This window comes from Ambystoma mexicanum, chromosome 12, assembly GCF_040938575.1.
Source record: "Ambystoma mexicanum isolate Mex_15411 chromosome 12, UKY_AmexF1_1, whole genome shotgun sequence".
NCBI classification, from domain to species: domain Eukaryota; kingdom Metazoa; phylum Chordata; class Amphibia; order Caudata; family Ambystomatidae; genus Ambystoma; species Ambystoma mexicanum.
Window position 1 is genome coordinate 384,223,016 of NC_090936.1, and position 23,767 is coordinate 384,246,782.

Consider the following 23,767-nt stretch of genomic DNA (forward strand, 5'->3'; position numbering starts at 1 on the left):
TGGAGTACGTGGAATGAAGTGTTTGGACTTGCTACCTCTCTGTGCTACTTTGGAGACAGAGCGACATCCAGACATAATTGTAGTTCATTGTGGAGGGAACAGTTTAGGACATGTGTCTGGAATTTCTTTGCAATTTGCAATGAAAGAAGGACTTGGAAAGGTCATGGACATGTTCCCAAATTCTCAAGTAATTTATTCACCGATTGCGCAGAGACAAATGTGGCTTCGTTCTTCTTCATTTGGTCCACAAATGGAGAAAGCAAGGCCTAATGTCAATAAGGCTGTTTGTGCCTTTATAATAGATTTTGGCATGTCCTCTTTTCACAATCAAAATATTATGTTTCGTAGTACATACATTTTTCGCAGAGATGGAGTACATCTAACTTATGCTGGCAATCAGATTTTTCTATGAAATATACAAAATGCATTGCGACCTTTTTTAGAATTACAGCAATAATTTTGAAGTAGGTGTTGAGTATTTATAATTTTTCAAACACAAACACCACCAAAAGGCTTTTTTTAGAGCCACCATTCCTCCCAGAGAAAATTGCAATGATTATGATAGGGCAGCACCCCAAATTTTAGATGTCCGCGCACTGTCCGAGGACCTCTAAGAAATACAAAGGGCCCTGCTTCATTTATTTTCACTTCTATTTTTTAACTGTGAAAGGCGGCTCTGAAAAGAGCCTTATTTTTTTGGGGATTTTTGTTGTTTTATATTTTTTTATGGTTTTTTATACACAACACACTAGGAGAGGAGGGGAAAGGAGGGTAAAGGGGGGGACACTAACCACAGGGATAAGAAAAGGCAAGCTGAGAGAGGAAGATGTAGAGTGGGTTTTATTTGGGTAGTGGGTAGATCTTCTCGTGCTCTGAGACGATAGTCTCAAAAGCACTTCAAAGTCGCTCCCCCCTGCAGAGTACTGCGTCACAGTACATACACACAACTGTGACCCTCAAAAGGTAAGGGTCATCAGCATTGAGTATGGCCTGTGAGGCAGCTTGAGGAAGACGCTATCCCACAGGAGTGTTCCTTGTGGTGACAGGATCAGAAACGGAGGATGAAGTAGAGGAAATCAACCTGCTAATCTCATTGCAAGGTACAACCTTGCGAATGGCCCCAGTGTGAAATGACTTGAGGTGTCGCTTCATGGTAGTGGTCCTAAAGCTATACGAACCATGCCTCCCGCGACTGAGTACCATTTTGCACTCATTGCAGGTGACTCGGTTCGCAAGAGCCTTAAGATCATTCCCATGAATGGTAAATAACCGCCACACCCACGACTCACACCGAGTGCGGGTAGTAGGGATTTCCACTACCTCCTTCTCGTCATGCTCTTCTTCCTCCTCTGCATCCTCACTCCTGTTACCCTCTTCAGGCCCTTGGGGAGGTGGTGGTGGTGGAGGAGGAGAGGGCGGGGGTGGTGCGGAAGCAGGTGCAGCACCAGGTGGCAGTAGTGCAGCCATGTTTGCCATCAGGATGAAGATGTCAATCTGCAGGTGGCAGGAAAAATCGCTGTGCTCTGTAGAATAGCCAGAAACACAATGAGAATAGGCTCTAGGGCATGGTCTTTTATAGGGGTGCTTGTACGCGGTTTGCGGACATGCGCGCTGTCCGCGGACAGATCGAACACAAAAAAAGGTTCCAAAAAGTTTCAAAAAGTATGTAGAAACTCATGATTAGTATGTGGGACTTGTGCTATGGTGAGTTTTTATTGAAAAATATTGTGGATTACTTGAAAATGTACTTTTAAATTGTTCGGGGACACGAACAGTGTCCGCATTTTAGAACACGCTATCAGCGTGGGCGCGGTCATATGATCGCTTCGCGAACATGTCCGCGAAGGGAGCGGCTGTCCGCAGGACACCAAATGCACGGACATTGGTTTGTGCATGTGCGTTGATGTTCTACGAACAATGTTCGGGTCCTGAAGTAATTGAAAGTGTGTCACACGTCAAACGAACAGTTACGGACAGGCGTTTGTTCTTAGAACAGTTTCAACTTGCTTGCGAACAATACGGCCAGATATAGCATCCTCAGAACACCTCAATTTTATTTACGCACATTTAAGGACACCACATGTGTTCTTAGAACAGTTTCAACTTGGTTGCGAATAATACGGACGGGCATAGCGTCCTCAGGACACCCCTATTTTGTTTATTTATGAATATTTCAGGACACTGCGTGTGTTCTTAGAACAGTTTCAACTTGCTAGCGAACAGTACGGACAGGTATAGTGTTCTTCAGGACATCTCCATATTAGTTTCTTTACGAACATTTCAGGACACTCGCGCTGTCCGCGGACACCTAAATTGCTTTTTTTTTTAAAAAACCTGAAATTAATTACAACACGATATAAAAATGTAACTTTATTTAACATATATTAACAATTTATGACAGAAGGTGAGGCAGAAACGGAAACAAAAACAGGAGAATTAGGGGTATCAACAGGATTTGTATCAGGTGAAGAAGGGATGGAAGTCTCATCAAAACGTTTTGTTTCATGGAGAAGGTTTGGGGATAATTGACTTGGATATGGTGAGGGGGGACAGGTACATGTAGGACAATGGTACAAGGTTTTTGGTTTAAAATGATCTTCCACAAAAGTTTTTAAATTATTAAAATTGGTCAACAATAAATCATTTTTTTCTTGTATGCTGTGAAGAGTGTTATCCATAACAGCTTCTTCTGAAGTATTTTCTATTTTGGTATGCTCTGTACAAAAATATATATATATATATGTTAAATGTATATAAAATAATAATAATTAAATGGTTTATATTGTAAAGTGTCTACCATTAGTTTCACTATTTTCTGACATTTCCTCATGTGGGAAATGCTCCTCCAGCCACTCCATAGTACTAGACAAACATAATATTTTTTTTTTAATCTAATCCAGAAAGTTTATAAATATATGAGTAAAATGCAGTACACTTACTATTTCAGGTAAGGTATGTTCTGAGTAGTCTGTAGGTCTGCTATTGTTCTTGGTTGTGGAGTGTCTGTGAGGTAATTATGTTGGAAGCCTATTTATCTTCTTTTGGTATATTCCATTTTAGAACATATTGTATTTAAATGAATGGTTAGTGCATTACATATATGGGTTACACTTTTTATGTATTACTACATATAATGTGTATGTGTGCTGGTTTGTGAATTTGTAAAATGTTCATGTTATGATATAAAAATCAAACACACCCCCCTAGAGTTTTTAGGTAGTGGTACTGTTGTCCGAACATGTCCGCGGACATTAAAAAAGTTTGCGGACATCAAAATAAGTAGAGAAGGTTCAGTATGTTCAATTTTACATGTACATAAAATCAGAGTTATTATTATTAAATTGTGCTACTAAAAACCTATGAAATTCAGTGAAAAAACTTTGTTAAAGGGACGTTATGGTTAAGTTGTGCTAGTAAAAACCTATGAAATTCAGTGAAAAAACTTTGTTAAAGGGATGTTATGGTTCCAAGTAACACCGAAAAACCCCTGAAATTCGACAGTTATGGTAAGCTAAGCCACCATAACTCGCGCCACCACCGTGCACTGCTAAGACTAACACCCACGACATCAAAGATGACATCACAAATGTCATTGATGACATCACTGATGACATCACATGTGCATTTACTTTTCATAAATGTCTGTACAAGGGATTCTTACTATAATGTTGAGAAAAAGTGTCAAAGATCATTGGAATAAATATCAAGAGCTAATTAGTGCATTAAGCAATGCATTGATATAAATATTCTATTATGAAGTTCTATCCAGTATACTAAGGTACTCATGCAGAAACAAAGGCATTGTGTGCAGCATACATGAAGGTATAATATTCATAATGTTGATATGTTGAATAATGAAATGATAACTGTTTTTTTATTAGAGTTTTGTGTACTGTGAAATACGTAATAAGTAGCTAATAAAACCCACGTATAATATAATTGCATTATTACAGACAAAACACAAAGACACAATAACACATACAAATATGGGTATATACAGGGAAAGTGAAGTAAGCAAAAAAGCACAAGTAGTAGCAGAAACAATTCATAACGTAAATGATTATTTTCATGCAAATAAATGATTGCTCTATTTCAAAACTGCTAGTTACCCTATGTATATGTATCACATGATGTGATTGGACCCTAAGGAAAGTAGTGTGAGTACAATGTATACAAATATGACCATATACAGGGATAGTAGAGCCATAAAAAAAACAACAGGACTATCAGAAAGTGCTGATAACTCTATTATCTTTATGCACAAAAATTATTGCTGTCTTTCACGTTTGTGTCTTCCCCTATGTATATGTTTCATATGATGTGACTGGACTCTAAGGCAATTACTGTAAGAACCTACTTGAAGGATACGTCTACAAATAAAATAAAATGTTTAGTTTCTGACTGTTACTGAAGAAAACCATGCGCCCTAGATATGTCAGTAAAGGAAAAAAGAGTGAGCCAGACATGTGATGTCATCAGTGATGTCATCAATGACATTTGTGATGTCATCTTTGATGTCATGGGTGTTAGTCTTAGCAGTGCACAGTGATGTCGCGAGTTATGGTTGCTTAGCTTACCATAACTGTCGAATTTCAGGGATTTTTCGGTTTTACTTGGAACCATAACGTCCATTTAACAAATATCATTGATGAACTCTAAATCTTTGATCTCATAGTTACGTGTGTCGTCTAACCGTTTATGACCCTCTAACTAGTATTTAATCTTGGCCGAGACAACTACACCTCCCCCCTTGTCCACTTGACTGATAACAATTGAGTCATTATTTCTTAATGCATCAACAGCTTGTCCTTTTAATATTGAATTTAATTTCTTTAGGTCAGTCCATTAAAGTTCTTAAATCTCTTATTACACATTCTTCAAATACATCAATGTGATTAGAAACAATGACGGGGTTAATGGTGGATTTCATTTTCAGACCACTGGCTTGAATGTGATCCGTCGCTATCCCATAACTTTCATTCACAAGAAAAATAATAAATTTCTTAATCTGTCAAGCGAATCTGGGAATCCTGTAAACTGTTGAGAAATGTTACTGTTTCCATGTCCTTTACAATGAGAATACTTGTTTCTGGTATAGATTCACGGGAGAGAGTCTCTTGCCCACTAATCTGTGTGAAAAAAACATTTTCAATTTCACCTTCCTCAAAAATTTGAAGAGACCTATTCTTGTTTCAACAAAGTTGGGCAGAGTGACAATTCCAATTATAATACTTCTTGCTCACAATCTGTAATTTTTCTTTCAGAAATATCGAGTACTCTTGCTTTTAATTCTTGTTTGGGACTCCTCTCCCTCTGGCTTTTTGTCCTCTCCCAGAACGCGTGATCCAATTCTGTGAGCTGGGATCCCACAAATGTCCTCCTGTTCTGGGTTTTCTTGTTTGTCTGCCTCTTCCGCCTCCTGGTGGTCTCCCTCTTGGTTCTCTCTCGTTTCGACTTTCGAGATGGAGGAGTTTGAATTCCTCTAAATAATTCATCCTCATTGCTCAAAGTTCAGGATCTGAGGTTTCTATCTCTGATTGGGTGGACTCTTCTGGTGTCACATTCAAAATAGGAGGGGTTTGTTTTTTCTTCAAAAGTTGCTCTTTGATTGGCTCATCGAATTTACAAGCAAATGTACAAATTCTCCCTTGCTGATAATCTTTTTTGTCCCTCATAAATTTCTGTTTTTTGATGTGGATCTCTCCTTCCTACCTTTCAAGATTGTCTTCCATTCTAGAAACTTTACTTTTACATTCATCTGCATCTTTTAGTTCTTTACATTTTTCTATTTCAGCAATATGTTTTGTTTTATCCTTCTTAGCAAATTTAACAGATTTCTGGATCATTGCAAATGAGCAACCATTAATATGTTCCGTCCATTGTTCAATCAATTCAGTATCTATTTCTTCATACGTTGGAATAGTGAGGATTCTCAGTACTCTCAGAATTCTTTTTTTTCTTCTAAATACATGGTGTCATAGCCTCCCACCATCTGCTGATATCTATTTTGCGAGGCATTCTAATTAAACTATTTGTTGCATTTCTGTCAGGCCAAATGAGCTACTGACTCGTGGTATTGCTTCACTGTTCTTGTCCATCTTAAGCAATACTTTTGCCGCCACAAATCGCTTAGCTTCAATATTTTCTGCCATGGTGGTAGTTAAAAATGTCCCAAATAATGTATAGGGATCAATCACAACACTGTCCTCTGTGGCTGCTCGTCATTAGTTGCACTCCACAGAACTCTAAAAGTGGCTCTAAAATTCAGTCACTAAATAGGAGGTTGGATCCCTTCTCTTACACAAAATAATCGTGCATGTCACTGCATAGAGAAAATGTATTGAAGGCGCTGACAGTATTGCGTTACTGCAGAAGCTTGTTCAGTCTAAGAATCAAACTTCCTCCACATACTGCATTTTCTAATCTCAAATAAAATTAACTACAGAACAAGGGAGGCGGCTACCACTATTTCACAAATCCACTCTTATTGCCTTTACTGTGGTGCACAATACCTACTAACAGCCGGTGCTTTGTTATAGGGTTAAAGGCTATCCTTTGCAATGTCAACAAAAAAAAAGTTTTGCTTATTGCCACTGTAGACTTGAACAAAAAATAGCTTTCTTAGCAAAACCATACTTACACAGCACTCAATCCAACTATTTCAGTGCAAATAGCTTTATTATATTAAAAAACATCATCATTAATAGCATGGCCTTAATATAATTGGTATTTAAAGGTCAAACACTCATCTGTCTGCACCATGCATTCCACCCCTATGCAGCGACATCCTCAGGCGAAGTGAATCAATTTGTTTAGTGCAAGTCGCCTTCTATTTGTACTCTTTTTGGGAACTCATGTGATCACAGTCATGTGACTTATTTTGGAGGTAATCCTCTACCTAGCTGAAATGCTAGCAGCCATCTTGGACCTGTATAGTTATACTAATCCATATGGACAAAAACATGTAAGAACTCTGCAACAATTAACAAAAATATGCTCAACAATTGGAAAAACAAAATGAAGCATCATCTCGAGAATTCAGAGATCTCAATGGAAATGTTGATCCAACATCTGCAGCATGCGAAAAAAAGATTAATGCTAAATGACTGGATATGTACAATGCAAGCAAAGTCTCAATACCATATGAACCTTAACTGTGACTCAGAAATAAGGTTGGTCAACCAACTTCCGAATTATCTGAAATTGTTCCCAGATAAAGACATACAAGACTTATTTCTGCAACTACGCCTTAATTTGCTCCCTACACGAGAACGATTGGCCAAAATTGAGCAAATACTGAGTACACAGGCATCTTCTAGGTTTTGCAAGGATCCAGAAAACATTGAATCCCTCTTCCATATAATAATGGAATGTAAGGAACTGACTGAAGAGAGAAATCTTCATAGAGGAATGTACTTGAGAACTACGCTACAGTTGGATGTAAAAGAACGATGGGATCAAATCTTGCAAGGAAACAACAAGAAATTAATCTAAACAATTATACAATTTTGGAGACACATTGCAAAAGAAGACAAAGATACAAGATAAATGAAATGGGGATTTTCTCTTGTAATATAATTTTAATGGGAGTATGTGATGAATGCAATGTACAAAAATGAAAAGTTTAGAAATAAACTATAACATTTTAATAAAACATAAAAACAAACAAAAAAAATGAAAGGGCTCATAGCTCTGTTCTAACAGACCGTTACCATTTCCGGCTCCCAATTGAGTAAACATAATTGTACTATATTGTACTGCTATTTTGGTTCGGTCAACCTGTAAGTCAAATATTTGTTATTTAAATCACTACAGTGTAGTACTGCGTGTACTGAGTGTTAGACTCTATAATGTCATAAATCTAAGCTGTGGTAGGCGGCACCCATTTAAAGTGCTAATAATTATTAGTGCTTTATTTCTGTCTCCCGAAATGGGTAAACATTATTTAAAGTGATGTGTGATGCTCTGAATGCATAGGATGATGGTTGTGTATTATTCCATCACCTTTGCTCCAGGCAATAGAACCTCGAAATCAAAATCAAAAATCAGGCCCAAGTGGGCTAAATAACCTTTCTGTTTGAAGTGACATATGCATTATGTAGTGCAAAATGTAGCAATAATTTAAAAATTACCGTATTCGAGCCATATATCCATATATTGTATTAACATCTAAAGTGCTTGTGTGCACTGATGGAAATACAATGCTTCATAACACTTGGTAACAAAATGTCTCATACAGTATCCCAATCTCGCCATACCAGGCTAATTCACAGTTACATTTAAAGTGGCATGTGCATACTATAATGTACCTGATGTAATTAGCATATATATATATGTATATATATATATATATATATATATATCACATGGACTGTTGCATTTTAGCGATAATCTGTCTGAGGTCTATGAAAACTGTACGAAGGATGGGTTTATGTGATCCTGGATTTTTAAAACCAAAATATATGATATTATAATAAAGTTATCATCGTTCCACATTTGCTTACTGCTAGTTTGCTTTAGGAAAAAGCGACTGCGCTTAATGCAGAATCTGAAACAAAGGGGTTGCAGCTGATTGGAGCAGGGGGAGCTTGCCTTCCATTGCAGCTGCCCCAGCAGAGGCTGCCGTGGTTGCATTAGAGAAGTGAACAGTTGGTATGTAATCTAATATAAACAGACCAGTCTTGCTTGTTTGTAGCTAATCACAATTGAGACCTTCTGTTGTCTTTCAGGGCAAATGAATAGAAACTGCTGGGAGGGATAAGCCGGTTACCAGCTGATGGCAGCACTGTTAAGAGCAAGGTTTACTCAAAAGCTTCTCATTTTCAATTATAAAGCACCCGCTTATCCAGCACACTCGTGCTTAGTCATTAGTTGTTGCAGCATTAGAGACTGCTCAGCTGCCTTGGGAAAAGAGATGGATTGTTAAAGGTGCTTAGTTCCCAGTTGGATTTTCCATGGTAGAACAAAGCTGGAGTAGAAACTGGGAATAATGATGATTAGTGCACTTGGAATAGCATGCTGTGGAACGTCAACGCCTCTACATATTGTAGCAAATGGCTACAAATGAGGCGACACGTTGCATGAATTTCCTGTGCTCTATTTTCTCTTGGGCTGGTGGGAGGGTTTTAGGGTGTCTACCCACGCAGGGTGCACAATAGCTTCCCTTTTCGGGTCAGATGATAATGTCTCTGGAGTTGAGCTGTGGCGGGTGAGTGGGCGTAAGCTCTGGCCGATAGGTGGAGCAAGCTGGAGCATGTGGGTGGGGTGAGTAGTGTGAGATGGGGCAGGTGGGTGTGTGAGTGAAGTTAGCGAGGTTGGTTGCGTTGGGTGAACTATGGTGAGTGGGTGAACGCTGAGTGAGGAGAGCTGAGGCAGTAATTAATGCATGTGTGGTGACCTCAAGGAGGTGTGGGGAGCTGTGGTGGGTAGTTTGTGAGGGTGAACGTGGTGGGTTGGGTGTGTGCGTCAGTATGTGGATGTTGTGAGCTGGGGTAAGTGGATGAGATGGGTTTCATGAGCTCAGGGAGGCAGGTGGGGTGAGCAAGGTCAGATGGGTGGATGGGGTGGGTGGAGTGAGCTGGTGGCAGGCGGGTGCTTGAGTGCAGTGAGCTGGAGTAGGGTTCGATTTGAATTGACGTACGTGGGTGTAGGAGGGTGAGCTGGGTTGGCTGTGGTGGATGCAGGGTGAGCTGGAGTGGGTTTGCAGGTGAGGGATAAGCTGTGGTGGTTGGGTGGGATTTAGGTGAGTGAGTTCAGGCATTTAGGTAGGTGGGGTTAGGGGATGAGCTGTATGCTGAGGAGCTAAGATGTGTAAGCAGCTGAGATAGGGTGCGTGAGGGAGTGAGATGTGTAGGTGGGTGGGTGAATGGGGCAGGAGGTGAGCTTGGCCATATTGGGCTGTGGAGGGTTAGTTTTTGTGGTGGGGTGAGGTGGGGCCGGCATCAGTATATGTCGAACTAGGGAGGGTGCGAGGGTGTAGTGAGCTGGGCTGGGTGAATGTGTGCTGAGCTAAACACATGAATGGATGGGTGAAGTGCGTTGGTGCTTGTGGTGAGCTGGAGCAGGTGGTTGGGGGGATGTGCTCTGCTGGGATGGGTGGTTGGATGGGCGTGATGTGCTGTGCGTGGGCGGGTGTGTGGATTAGGTGTGATGTGCTGGGGTGATTGGTTGTTGTGGTGAGCTGGAGCGGGTGTGGTGAACTGGGGTGTGGTGGGTCTTGTGAGCTTAGACAGGTTGGGAGAGAGTGGGATTGCACTTGGATGGATGGAGTGGGGTTGAGTGGGTTTGACCTGGGGTATGCATGGTGTGGAGTGGGGTGCAGTTGGGCCAGGGAAGGGAAGGGAAATTTGGTCAGCAATTTGGAAAGCTGTGGTGGACAGGTAGATTGTGCATGAGCTGGGGAAGGTGGGTGTCGGGGGCAGTTGAAGAGTTCTGGGTGGCTGGGGTCAGTTGAAGTGTGCTGCCTTGGTGCCTAGGGGGTTAGGGTGAAGCATGCCTGGCTAGGTTGGTGGTTGGGGAGTCAGTTGAAGAGAACCTGGTGGGTAGGTGGGTGTGCAGGTGGCTGGGGTTTGGTTGAAGTGTGCTGAATCGATGACTCGGGGTCGGTTGAAGGGTTCTGAGGTTGGCAGGTTTGTGGTGGTTGAGGGGCACTGAGGTGGGAGTTGGTTGAATGTTGCCGGGTTAGGAGTTACTTGAAGAGTGCTGGGATGCGGTTGTAGGGGTGATTGAAGGATGCTTGGGTTGTATTGTGGTGGGTGGTTGGTGGAGTCGGGAGTTGGAGGGTGCTTGAGTGGGGTGGTTGAAGGTTGCTGGGGTGGGGGAGGTTCAAGGGTGTTAGGGTGGGGGTGTTGTTGGTGGTTGAAGGATGTCAAGGTGGGTGGGGGGTGCTGATTGAAGGGTGGCTGGGTGTTTGAAGGGCGCCAGGGTTTGGTTGAAGGGTGCCAAGGTGGTGAAAGGGGCCTGGGCTGGTTGGGAGTTATTGAAGGGTGCCAGGGTGTGGGGTGGATGAAGGGTGCTGAAGGTGGCGTTGCAGGGTGCTGAGGTGGGTGTTCGTGGGTGGTTGAAGGGTTCTGGGTTGGGGTGGGGGGTGGAAGGGTCACGGGCTGGTTTGATTAAAGGGTGCTGGTTGGTTGAAAGGTGCTGTGTGCAGGTTTAAAGGGTGCTGTAGTGGGTGTTGAAGCGTGATGGGTAGAGGTTTGGGGGTTTGAAGGGTGCTGGGGTGGGGGGTTGAAAGTGTGCTGGAGCATGGAGTGGTAGGTGGTTGAAGGGTACAGGAGTGGTGGTTGATGAGTGCCCGGGTGGGTGGTGTTTGAATGGTGCCAGGCTAGACAGGTATGCCGTAGTTGAACGGCTCTGGGGTGGGCAGGGGGGTGGTGGGAAAAGGGTACTGAGATGGGCTGGTTGTTGAAGGGTGCCATTGTGGGCGGGTGGTATTGGTGGTTGAACGATGCCAGGGTTAGGGTTGAAGGGCACCAGGGTGTGGGGTGGTTGATGGGTGCAAACGTGGGCAGGTGGAGGGTGGTCGAGGGCTCCAGTGTTGGCGGGTGGAGGGTGGTTGAAGGGAGCTGGATTGGTGAGTGAGGTGTGGCTGCAGGGCACTGGGGTGAGGGGTGATTGAAGGGCATCAGGGTGGGTGCCCGGGTGGGCAGTGTTTGAAAGGTGCCAGGGTGGGCAGGTATACAGTAGTTGAACGACTCTGGGGTGGGAAGGGGGGTGGTGGTAACAGGGTGCTAATGTCGGCTGGTTGAAGGGTACCATGGTGGGTGGGTGGTATTGGTGGTCTAACGGTGCCTGGGTTAAGGATGAATGGTGGGTGGGTGGGGGTGGTCGAGGGCACCGGTGTGGGTGAAAGGTGCTGGAGTTGGTGGTTGGGGTTAGGTGAAGGGTGCTGGGGTGGGCGAAGTGTGCATGGGTGAAAGGGGCTGGAGTGGGTGAAGGGTGCTGTGGTGGGTGAAGGGTGCTGGGTTCGTTAGGTGAACATGCCATGGTGAGTGCATGAAAGGTGCCAGAGTTGGTGGGAACTGGGTGGGTGAAGGGTGCCGGTGGGGGTTGTTTGTAAGTGTGCCGGTGGTTGAAGGGTGGTCGCATGGGGGTTCGTTGAAGGGTGCTAGGGTGGGGGTGGTCGAAGTGTGCTGGGGTGGGAGTCTGGGGGGTTGAAGTATGAAGAGGTTGGGGGTGAGCGTGGTTGAAGGGTGCCTGGGTTAGGGGTGCTATGTTGGTTTAAGGGTGCTGGGGTGGGGTTGTTGAAGGGTGTTTTGTGAGGGTGTTGAAAGGTGCTGGCAGGGCGGTGGTGTGTTAAACGTTTCTGGGGTGGGGGATTGAAGGGTGCTGAGTTGGGGTGGTTGAATGGTGATGGGGTGGAGATGGTTGAAGGGTGATGGGGTGGGAGCTGTTTGATGGGCACTTGTGTGGTTGGCTGACGTGTGCTGGGGTGAGTGGGTGCAGGTTGCTAGTGTGGGTGTGTGGAGGTTCCTAAAATGGATGCATGGGGTATGCTATGTGGCTAGGTGTGTGGGGCAAACTAACCGAGGTAAATGGATGTACTATGGCAGGAGTATGGCAAGTTCTTGGGTGCTTGTGTGGAGTGTGCTATGGTCAGCCCAGCGGGGGTTGTAAGGGTATGTTGTGTGTGCTAGTGCGGGTGCGTGGATTTAGACTTTGCCAGCTTCGGCATCCGAGAAAACCCGTCACTCATTGACACTGCTGTAGCACAAGAGTGCCCCTCAGTGGTGTAGACAGGCTGTGGCCTGAGGCTGTGGCCTGAAGGGTAAGGCCTGCCCTTAATTAACCTGACACAACCTGTCACATAACCTGCAGAGGAGTGGATGAGTGTGAGGGGAGTATCTCCCCTCTGCTGTTCAAGAGTTAACAGAATAATCCACATTCCGTGCACATAAACGAACACACTTAAAAGGGAGAGACACCAGTCTGGCAGTCCGGAAATAAGGGTGCCGGTAGCAACGTACTGGCACCCTTTCCAGACCACCAGACCTCAACAATGCCTGCAGCGTCTGACCTGCCGCGAGCACCGCCCACTGCAGGCATGGTTTCCACTGAAGCACAAGCACCATTAGCACGGGAATGGGGACTTACAGTTCCCGCCAACTAACATCCTGGCCACCAGGACTTGTAATATCCCGGTGGTACCAGGATATCAGGAGGCGGAAACAGTGTTATGAGGTTGGAGGCAACCCGCCGGTAGCAGCAGTGGATTACCGTTGACCTCGTAATGAGGCGCACAGTCTCTCAGGGAAGAGCAGAGAGTACAGGAGGAAAATAAACAGAGTGTGCACTCAGTCCCAGCATTCCGTCCTTAGGTCGTTTCCTCCCTTGGATACCATATAAGGGGTTATTTTGTAATGGGCTGGAGTGTAATTGGAAAAAGTAAAATGCTTTTTTGCTTTCCTTGTATGCTCCAGCCCATTTTACAGCTTTGCTAAGGAGCAGATAGTATCTCTGCTTTACTGTCCCCTCCTTCTCAGGAGAGCATTTAGTTTCACGCTGCATGAGATTGTCAAGTAGGCGTAAAAACCAAGATTCTGATAGAATACGTCTTGCTTTTACACCTGGTGTTTAGCAGCTGGATGCCACTGGAATGCATTATACAATGTCACCTGCATGTGGAGAGTAAAGGTAAGGAGTAAAGGTGATTGCGCCTGGCTTTTCTCTTTACTTTTACACTCTGCTTTGAGAGTGTTGAAAATGACTGTAGAGGACCTGCAACACGCAAGCGCAAGTGTCAGTGGTCCCCTGCATGCAATTAGCTTTTTTTTAAAAAAATGACCGCCATCATGTTTTCACCTTTTTCTGTAAGGCCTGTGGATGGAAATGGAGCTGGAGCACAGGAAAAAACAGGGGTTTTCTCAGATTCCAAAGTTGGCAAAGTCCCAATCCACCCACCCGCACAAGCACACACAACAAACCCTCACAAACGCCCTGGACCGACCATAGCACACTCCACACAACCCCCCCAAGAACATGCCAAACTCCTGCCCTAGCAAATCCATTTATCTGCACTTTATTTATTTATTTATTTCATTTGTACAGCGCTCAGCAGCCCATGGGCATTGTGGCGCTGTTACTTGCGGGGAGCTTAGTTACAGGGTAGGTACAGCTGAACAATGCATTTATACATACGTTTGTACATTGATACATTAAAGTACACTAGCTTGCCCCACATACCTACCCACATTGCATACCATGTGCGTCCACTCTAGGAACCTCCACGCACCCACCTTAGCAACCTTCACCCACCCACCGCAGCAGCCTTCAATCAACACCCCCACCACCCTTCAACCACAGCACCCCCACCCCAGGATCCTTCAACCACCCTCCACCCCACCAAATCACTCTTCAACCACCCACTCCCACCACATCACTCTTTGACCATCCCCACCCCATCACTATTAAACCAGCCACAACTCAGCACCCTTCAATCAACCACCCGCACAAATTTCAACTCCCTGCTTCCCCCACCCAGCACCTTTCAACCCCTGCACTTAGTAGCCATCAAACCCCACCCTTCAACTCCCACCCCAACCCCCTTCAACCACCAACTCATCCCAGCACCCTTCAAACCCCCACACCTCAGCACCATTCAACCACCCCAGCACACTTCAACCATCCCCCACCCCAGCACTCTTCAACCACCATAGCACCCACCACCCCAGCTTCCTTCAACCAGACTCACCCCAACCTCAGAATAATTCAACCCCTCCACACTTTGACCACCCCCCACCCTTCAACCATCTCCACACACCTATTCTTCAACCTCCTGGCACACTTCAACACATCCCTACCTGGCACCCTTCAACCACCCATCACCCATCAACCCCGGCACCTTTCACCCACTCACCATGGCATGTACACCTACCAAACACAGCACCCTGCAGCCACCTCAGCACCTTTCACCTACTCCGGCACTCATCACCCCTGCACCCATCACCCACCTCAGCATGAATAGCATGAATGACAATTCAATGAGGAAAGTAAGAGAATGTATAGCCTCAGGAATGTGGAGAGAAGTGGGGCTGAGGAAACGCAAGACACACAAGTAATCATCAAGAAAGAATTGCAGGCGTTCAGGCAAGTAAAGGATGAATTGTCAATGGTGGATGCTCTTGTCATGTGGGCTGGCCGCATTGTTATAGCCACTGACCTACGACAGCAAGCTGTGAATTTCGCACACAAAGGTCATCGGGCATGGTTACCATCAAGCGGTAAATAAGGGACACCATGCAGTTCCCAGGAATTGAGGTCATGGTGGAAAACACAGGAAACATGTGCCACTTGTGCGAGTGCGTATCCAAGCCCAACAACCCATAACCACTGAAGATGTCAGGGATGCCTGAAGCACCCTGGACGCATGTGGCCATTGACTTCTTTGGACTTTGGGAAAACAAGATTCTCACATTAAGTGTACAGATAAGGAATATGCTGATGGGAGACAAAATGCAAGGACATCAAGTTTGCAAACAGGGGACAAAGCTCTCGTTTGCTGGAGGCAAGAGAGGACATCATAATCCAAATGTTATCCCATCCACCTGGTTGTGTCCCAGATAAAGGCGTCAATGGTGACCACGCGGCCCCCTGGACGAGTCATCACACGAAATGTGTCACTATTTAAACTGTACTGAGAAGGAGAAGATGAGATTCAAGGCACAGGGATTAAAGATCAGTCACACTTTTTACTTGTCTCTGTGTCTCTTTCTTTCTGGCGCTTCTTTGCTGCAAATCTTGCAGCCCAAGAAAGAAAGAAAGAAAGAAAGAAAGAAAGAAAGAAAGAAAGAAAGAAAGAAAGAAAGAAAGAAAGAAAGAAAGAAAGAAGCAGAAGGTGAAGAAGGGAAAGATTAAAAAAGATGAGAAAGAACAGGAAGGATGAAACGAAAACAACGATTGTAAGGCAAAAAGAACGAATGAGAAAGAAAAAAGAAAGCATTAAAAAAGAAAGAGTTAAAAGGAAGAAGGGAAGAGAGAGCGAGAAAGAAAGAAAGAGAGAAAGAGAGAAAGAGAGAAAGAGAGAAAGAAAGAGAAAGAGAAAGAGAGAACGAAAGAAAGAAAGAAAGAAAGAAAGAAAGAAAGAAAGAAAGAAAGAAAGAAAGAAAGAAAGAAAGAAAGAAAGAAAGAAAGAAAGAAAGAAAGAAAGAAAGAAAGAAAGAAAGAAAGAAAGAAAGAAAGAAAGAAAGAAATATTGTGATTAAACATTTAGGAAGATCTAACAACAGTCACACCTGCAAACCTCAATGTAGATTAAGGTAGGTTGGGGAACAACGTACTCTAATGATTTAGATTTAAACATACTAAAATAGAAGCTAGTGCAGCGTTTGGGCCCTGTTGGAACATGTCAGAATACCAGATATATTTCTGAGGCTCGGTCAGCACTCTGGTTAATAACCTCATACCGGGCTGTCTCGCAAGCGCTGCTGCTAAATGAACCTGGCACGCCTGCCTACAGACATGGGCCTTTTTTTGTCAATGACTTCATTCTTAAGAATGGAATGCCAGGCAGGAAAAATGCTTAGCTTCAGCCACATACCTCGCTTTTAAGGGCACAGGAATTGCATTAAGAATGATAACTTGTCGGAAAATGTTTATCGCTTCTGGAAACATCTGCAGGAGAAGGAACGGTTGGGCAACAGCTTGGACAGCGCGGATGGGTCTTATGCGAATGCGCCGCCACTCTGCCCAGTTCACATGCCAGTTGGCCCAAGACTTGAATAACTGGCTCCTGGCTTGTGTTAAGTGTCAACCAATGGACTCTGTGCCTGGAGTCTTGCAGATGAAGTCTACAGCAAGGATACGTTTACCATGCCTGCATGTGCCCCAGTGCCTTAGGTGGCACGGCAAAACGAGCCGAGGCACATCAAGGGGCGCGGTCTAACAGCGGTACTGGGGGGGTCGCCTGCCGGTTCATTAGGCCATGCCCCTTTGACGAGTCCCGACTTAATGGCCTACAGGCACCCCCTGCACCCCGGGGGAGAGGGTGCTGATCTCTGCATCTATTACCTAAAAGGTTGCCTGGCGGGGGACAGCAGCCACTTCTTTTCAGACTTAATGGTGGCGCCACCCGTCGCCAGGCATTTGACAAAGGGCAGCAGCACCATTAAGGTTGAAATGGTGAGGCTGCTGGAAGCTAAGGCCTGCTTTTCGGAAAGCCTGAAGCTCCCGCGAACGAACGTTGCAGGAGCTTCAGAAAAAAAAGCCCTTGGCTTCCAGCGGCCTCGGCTTTTCTTCTAGAAAAAAAACACACACAGACTCACACAACAGCACATGATGGATACCAAATGAAAAAACAACCCCTACGTTAAGCAAACTGTGTAAACCGAACTGAAGCTGCCAACAGCACATCACTGCTCCCTTGCTCTTTCTCCCGCTCAGTCCTACTAATTTACACCCCCTTACCCTCTTGCCTTACATCTCCGCCAAGGGACCATGCAGGTGGTGATAGTGCACAGTATAAGAACCTTTAACATAACATATAATGGTGGCGCAGGCCCACAGGTATCTGTTGGTTAAAGGGATGCCTCACAGGTGCCAGCACCACCATTATAGAGGAAAGGCATTTTTTCTGAACCTTGAAGCTCTTGCATGTGAGTGAGAGCTTCAGGCTTTAGAAAAAAGCCTTGCCCTTTAGCAGCTGGGGCTGCCAGGGGCCCTGACAGGCCCCCCTCAGACCCATATTTTTGAGCCTGCCGGGGCTCTGCCTTAGCTAGCCCCGGCACACTGAGTGTGCCCGTTTCACCAGCAGGCTGTGTTGGGTGGTTGGGAGCCTGTTGAGAAACTGGCTCACTTGAAGTCAAGCCTCAAGCACTATACAAGGCTTAAAAAAGAAGTCTTGGATCAGACACAGTAATCAACTAGGCTAATGTTTCAATGAGGGGGCTAACCCTTAACATTTTGGGAGAGAGGCTAACTGCAGAGACTATGGGGAGGGAAAAACTTACTGAGGGCAACTAACTTCTTTACATATTCTAACAAGACTATTCTAGTGCAGCTACAATGTTAAAAGCATTTATTCTCCCCTAACATATGAAACCAGACACTTAAGGACTGCTGTGAGAATGAGTCGCCTCCTGTCTCCTCTCTACCCTGCCAATCACTCCACTGATGCATGTATTGACCCCCACATCACAATTTCAAGTGAAACAATGAAATGCTTTATGTTAGTAATTGCAGGGCCTTTGTTAACAGGAAATCCAAGGCGCTTTTTAACATCTGTGTCCTGTTCTGTCCGGCCACGACTCTGTAGGTCAGCCAAGTCAATTCAACATAGCCCAAAATGTCGGGGGGGGGGCGCTAATGGTCTTTGTGCCACTGCTGTCCACTACCTACAACATACTTGATAAAACCATAAACGCCCCACCCGACATGTGGTACATACTGAATTCTGAATGTTCATACATGCAAAATCCTAAACGAGCAATGGCAATGCTAACAGTTTGGGCTTGTGTGTAGCCATGGGAAAGACACTTACCAGGCACAGCCATAGTGGTATTAATTGGCCATTGATGGTAGCAACTGCATAAAGGTGCAACTAACTGGGCATCTAATAGCAGTACCTGGCAAATGCCTAATACTTATACACAAGCCAAAACTATTGCCTTTGCCAATGCTTGTTTTTAACAGGACTTCAACGAAGGACATGCATAGCGCTTATAAATTGAGTGGTTGAAGCAGACCTGGTTAAGACATTTTATTACACCAGTGATGCATTTAAACCTTCAATTAAGCCATTAAGCCCCAGGAGACTACTTTGAAAAAACACTGGCAGGCACTTCGAGTGCAAAGTTGAAGGGTAAGGTTTGATTTGAAGGAGCCCAAAGAGTTCCCATGAGGAAGTGTTTTGGGCAGGGAGGGGCAGGAGCCGGGTGAGGAGGGCCATAGGGAGTAGCATGGCCATGGACAGTCAATGGGTGACCAAACACCAAACACCTACAAGCGTTGTGCCCCTCCACATATGGCATTTCTACCTATCTGTACTCTAGTACAATAGTTTCGGTTTATAGGTGGTGCCACCACCACCTAATAGCCCAAACTAAAAAACACAGTCAGTACCATGACAAAGCATAAAATGGCAAACCACGAAATGGCTGAAAATTGGACCTACATGACTATGCAGAATCCCAATGCTGCGCTACTTTGCAATTTACAAAATACCAGCACCTGCCTCAGGACACGGGTCACTGCATCAGGCAAGACCTAACGTGTGGAGTTGCCCAAACACCATGCTGGAAAAGGACAAGGAAACAAGCTAGAGGGAGGTGCCAGAGGGACTATGAGAGTGTGACAAAGTCAAGATTATGTCTCTGTCCCATGGACAGAAGGTGACTGTGGATCCCAGGAAAGCCCACCTAGCAGGCAATGCCAGAGCCATGTAAATGGAATGTATTTTGGGGATTTAAGTAAAGCGCCAAAATCGCTGGGACACAAGGGAGCACTGTACAGAAGACAGGGATTTGCAAGGTTATCACGGGAGCTGGCATGGGTACAGGGAGCAGGGGATGGGAGGGTGCCCCGAAAGGGGGAGGACGAATAGCTCAGGGGCAACGTGTTTGTCTTGGAAGCAAGACAATGCAGCGCAACACAGGCTTGAATCCCGATCCCGGGCTTAGAAACCACTTGCTGGTATTAAGCGCGTTATAAAAGAACGGTTAGAAAAAAGAACAATCATAAAAGGGGAGAAATAGTGTTAAGTGGTGTCGTGAAGGGAGGATAGCACAGGGGCAACGAAGGGGAAACAGAGGTTTGAATCCGGGATCCGGCGGTTAGAAACCAAAGTCAGGTACGGTATTAGGCTTGTTATAAAAATAAAGTGGAGTGATCCGGGATTGCAAAGATGTTTCTTGAATGATACCGTCTTAAGGACCTTTGCGGAGTGTATGATGGACTGGGCTACCAAGCCTTGAGCTACCTAGAGTCAATTCGGGGTGGAAATTACAAAGCCTCCTCCCTTGTACCTGAACTTGAGTGGTGTGGCCTCAATGTGGAGATTTAATGTACTAGATTCAGTCTGTACTTTATCGGGGATACCTGGTCCCTAGGGCCTGCATTAAAATACAGGAAGAGCCAGTTCTTCATTGAGTTTGGCAATATTTGTTAGAACTAGACCCCCAGTCAGCCCCTGAACTGGAATGAGATTTGGCAAAGAGAGTCATCTCAAGATTCCCTAAATAGAGTGGGGGAGGGGCCTTCCTTGGGACCCTCTGTGTCAGGGGGTTCCTCGTTGAACAGCCGCAAGGCTGCGACCAGAGGTGGGAAAAATAAGGAGGTAGCAACGCTATTGCCACCATAGTTCATGGGTCACATTTAGTGAGGTGGAGTCCCTGCCACCTCTCGCCGACCTCTCACCCCTAGCTAACCTGAAGTTAGCAGCTTTACTGAATGCCACAGAAGCAGACCACATGGAGCCCGAAGCAGACGCGCAAGCACACAAGGAAAGATGGCTGTGAGTCAGGACCTTTACCAGACTCTATCATGGCCATCATACCATGTAACGGCTTGGTGGACAGTGGACCCATAAAAGGAGGGGCGAAAAGCAAAATCATTCCAAGGAACCTATCCCAAGGCATAGAAGAGCTAGTAAAAGCAAACCAAGAGAAAGAAAGGAACCAAAGTAGAAAGAGTCAAAAGGTCCATACGAGATCGGGCTAGAGAGCAGGCAGCGGACATGCCTGATGGAGGGACTTTGGCTCAGAGGATAAATAGTCCTTGAAGCAAAAATCAGCACCAGGAGAGAAGGAGTAGGCCTAAATATGGACCCTGGATCTATTGGAAGAGAGATTGCCGGGGTCTGCTGACATCTGAGTAGGCTTACCAAACATCTATAACAGTGACAAAGGGCGTACAGGAATTAAACCCGATTGAACCTGACAAAGAAGGAACACTGGTTTCTGGTGGGAAAAGCACCATAGCTCATGTTGAGACTACGAAATGGGGCACCAGTATCCCATGTTGATTATCAGAGTAAAAGAACACTATATCCCTTACTGCGAGATACAGTGAGAAGGGAACCACATCCCTTACCTAGATTGAGGAGGGCACTATATACTTTACTAATTAGTTTAGCAATATAGCCATGGATCACGAAGCAGTGAGCGAGGCACTGCCCTCCTGCAGTGAATTATTAATAGATAGTAGGGAACACAATCCATGTGAGGAGATGTGCCTGGAAGCTGGGAGAAGCAGTGAGCTGGGCGCAGCACACCTTTGAAGAAGAGGCATGCCCAAGTGGTGGCTGGGTGCTATATCTCTGTGACCATAAATTGAGCACGTCAGCGGGCGGGTGCTATATTCACTTGACAATGAACGTGAAGCAAGAAGGATAGGTTGATGCACAAGAAAGGAATGCTGTTAAATTCCCATTTTAGGTGGAGAGCATCTCAGGTATAAGATCAGGACGCCATTCAGTTTGATGCCTTGGCAAGTGTTCATTTCCAGCTAGTCTTATGAACGCATTGGTTCCATTTTCAAAACACTAAGATGCGGACAGCCCCCCTTCTTGCTGGTTTGTGTCACCCCTCCTATGTGGTTCCATGGAACCTCACAAAGGTGTCTTTCCAGGCCATGAGTGAGAGGTCAGAAGCTGTTTCCCTGTGTATTCTCCTGGCTCCAGTAATCAGCCTTCCCTCAGAATACTATGGGCCTCATTAAGAGTTTGGCCTGAGTCCTTAAATGCAGCGGTAACGGTATTGCCACCGCATTTAAAGGCTGGCCAAATCACGCGTTGGGCGGAAAATGTGATGTTTACCTTCAGCTTTTTGCTCGGGATAAAAATGGACCATTTTCAGGCTGTTTTCAGTAATTGCGCTCCCCTAATTCAATGAGGAATGGGGATTTAACACCCAACTGCTACTCTTGATCCGGCGCTAATAGCGCCAGCCCGAGTACCGTTAACGCTATTAGCTTTGGGTGGTATCCCCGCTGTATTACCACCGGGATACAGCGCAACTCGTGATGAGGCCGATATGTGACTGTAAAAAAGAGTGATAACTAGAATGCTGGATGCCTTTCAAACACACATATACACACCACCAGCAAGAAAGAGAATAATAACCTCAAACGATACACCCACAACAACCTACCAAAAGGCTCTATTAGACATTCCACACTACCTGTGCGAGGGGGAGGGGGATATGTTATTTTTTATACCAAAACCGGATGAAACAGAACTCTAGCCATGCATGGATTACAAGCAATGTAAGGTTATCGTGGTGAAGAATTGCCCAGTGTTTCCCCTGATCCAGGGATATATAGGTGCAGAGAGAGCAACCGGTCTCTACAATAATCTGGATCAAAAGGGACCTTAAACCAATGTCAATCTATTCTGCGGATCAGTGAAAGATGGATATCTGTGCTCGCTTTATGCAATATCGATATGAAGCCAAGGCTTTCTGGTCAGGCCAAGCCTGTGGAGCATTTCAGCAGTTCCTCCACCATGTCCTCAAGGATATAATGATACACACATAGTGATCCTTCCACATGACACTGACTTTCTCCTGCAGCCTTCACAACCATACTAAACACCCAATGGAGGTCCTATGCAGATGTGTGCATAGACGATACACGCAATGTGGGTTCCACCAAAAACAGGGTGCATTTCCTGGGATAATCCATACCTGAAAAGGTGTGGAAATCGAGCAGCACACAATCCATGTAATGATGGGGTAACCCAGCAACAGGAATCGCAAAGAATTCCTCAAGGAGTACTAGTCACAGGTAATTCAGGTGCTATTCCGACTAGTCTTCCTAAAAAGCAAGCCCATATCTGGCACAGCAGGTGGGGCGCAGCATTTTGGGCTTGCTGGATTATGCACGTGATGGAGGCTGGAATTTCTACATATGACCCACCTGCATAGGGCAGACAGGAAAGGTATATTGAAATGACAGCAAGTACTCTGCTGGGGAAGAATTGGTGTGGACGTATGTATAGATCGGGTCGAAATCCGTGTCGGAGCACTATCCACCAGTATTTGCACAGTGAGCAAGAGGGTAGCCAAGTGACTTAAAGAATAAACATGATTCCAGAGACTAGTATGAACAGAGGGAGGTAACATTGAGTTACATGGTGGGAATGAGAGTACCTATGAGGGGGTGCAGGGATATGCAAGTGACAATGATTACCACAAACAGCCACCATGCACCATGTGTGGGAGCAAGTGAACAGGTGTATGGTTTTAAATTCTGAAGTGCATAAAGAGTACAACTAATGTAGAACATGTGCAGTGAGACATAAAATACTGGAGGGATTCCATTATCCAGCTTCATGCTCGCCCTATCTACGGTGCTGACCAAACGGTCCACAGCGGGTGCTCTATGAATAGTCAGTCGTAGGGTGAGCAGAAAGGTAATGGAGTTGTAGGTTACCAGGCACTGGGGCTCATTAGGAGTTTGGTGGTAAATGTAAAATGGAATTACCACCACTTAACATACTACTGAATCATGAGTCAGCGTTAATTCTGCCAAAAGGTGGATAGTTGGTATTTCGCAAGTGTGTGGCAATAAGGGTGGTCGGAACATAGGTAAAGCAGATGACAACCACCAAAATTCACTGTTGTATAAGTGTCAGGGAGTAGCACCACCTGCCCTCGTCTTCCAACAAAAGGAGGTATTTAGAGCATAATCTCGCGAGAGATGACCCGACCTCTCGCGAGATGATGCAACAAAAAGAAAAGTGCAGGAACGCGAAATGCATTCGCGGCATGGGCTACTGGGGGACAGCACTGCAGCCCCAGCGCTCCGACCCGCAGGTCAGGCCCCCTCTCCTGCCAGC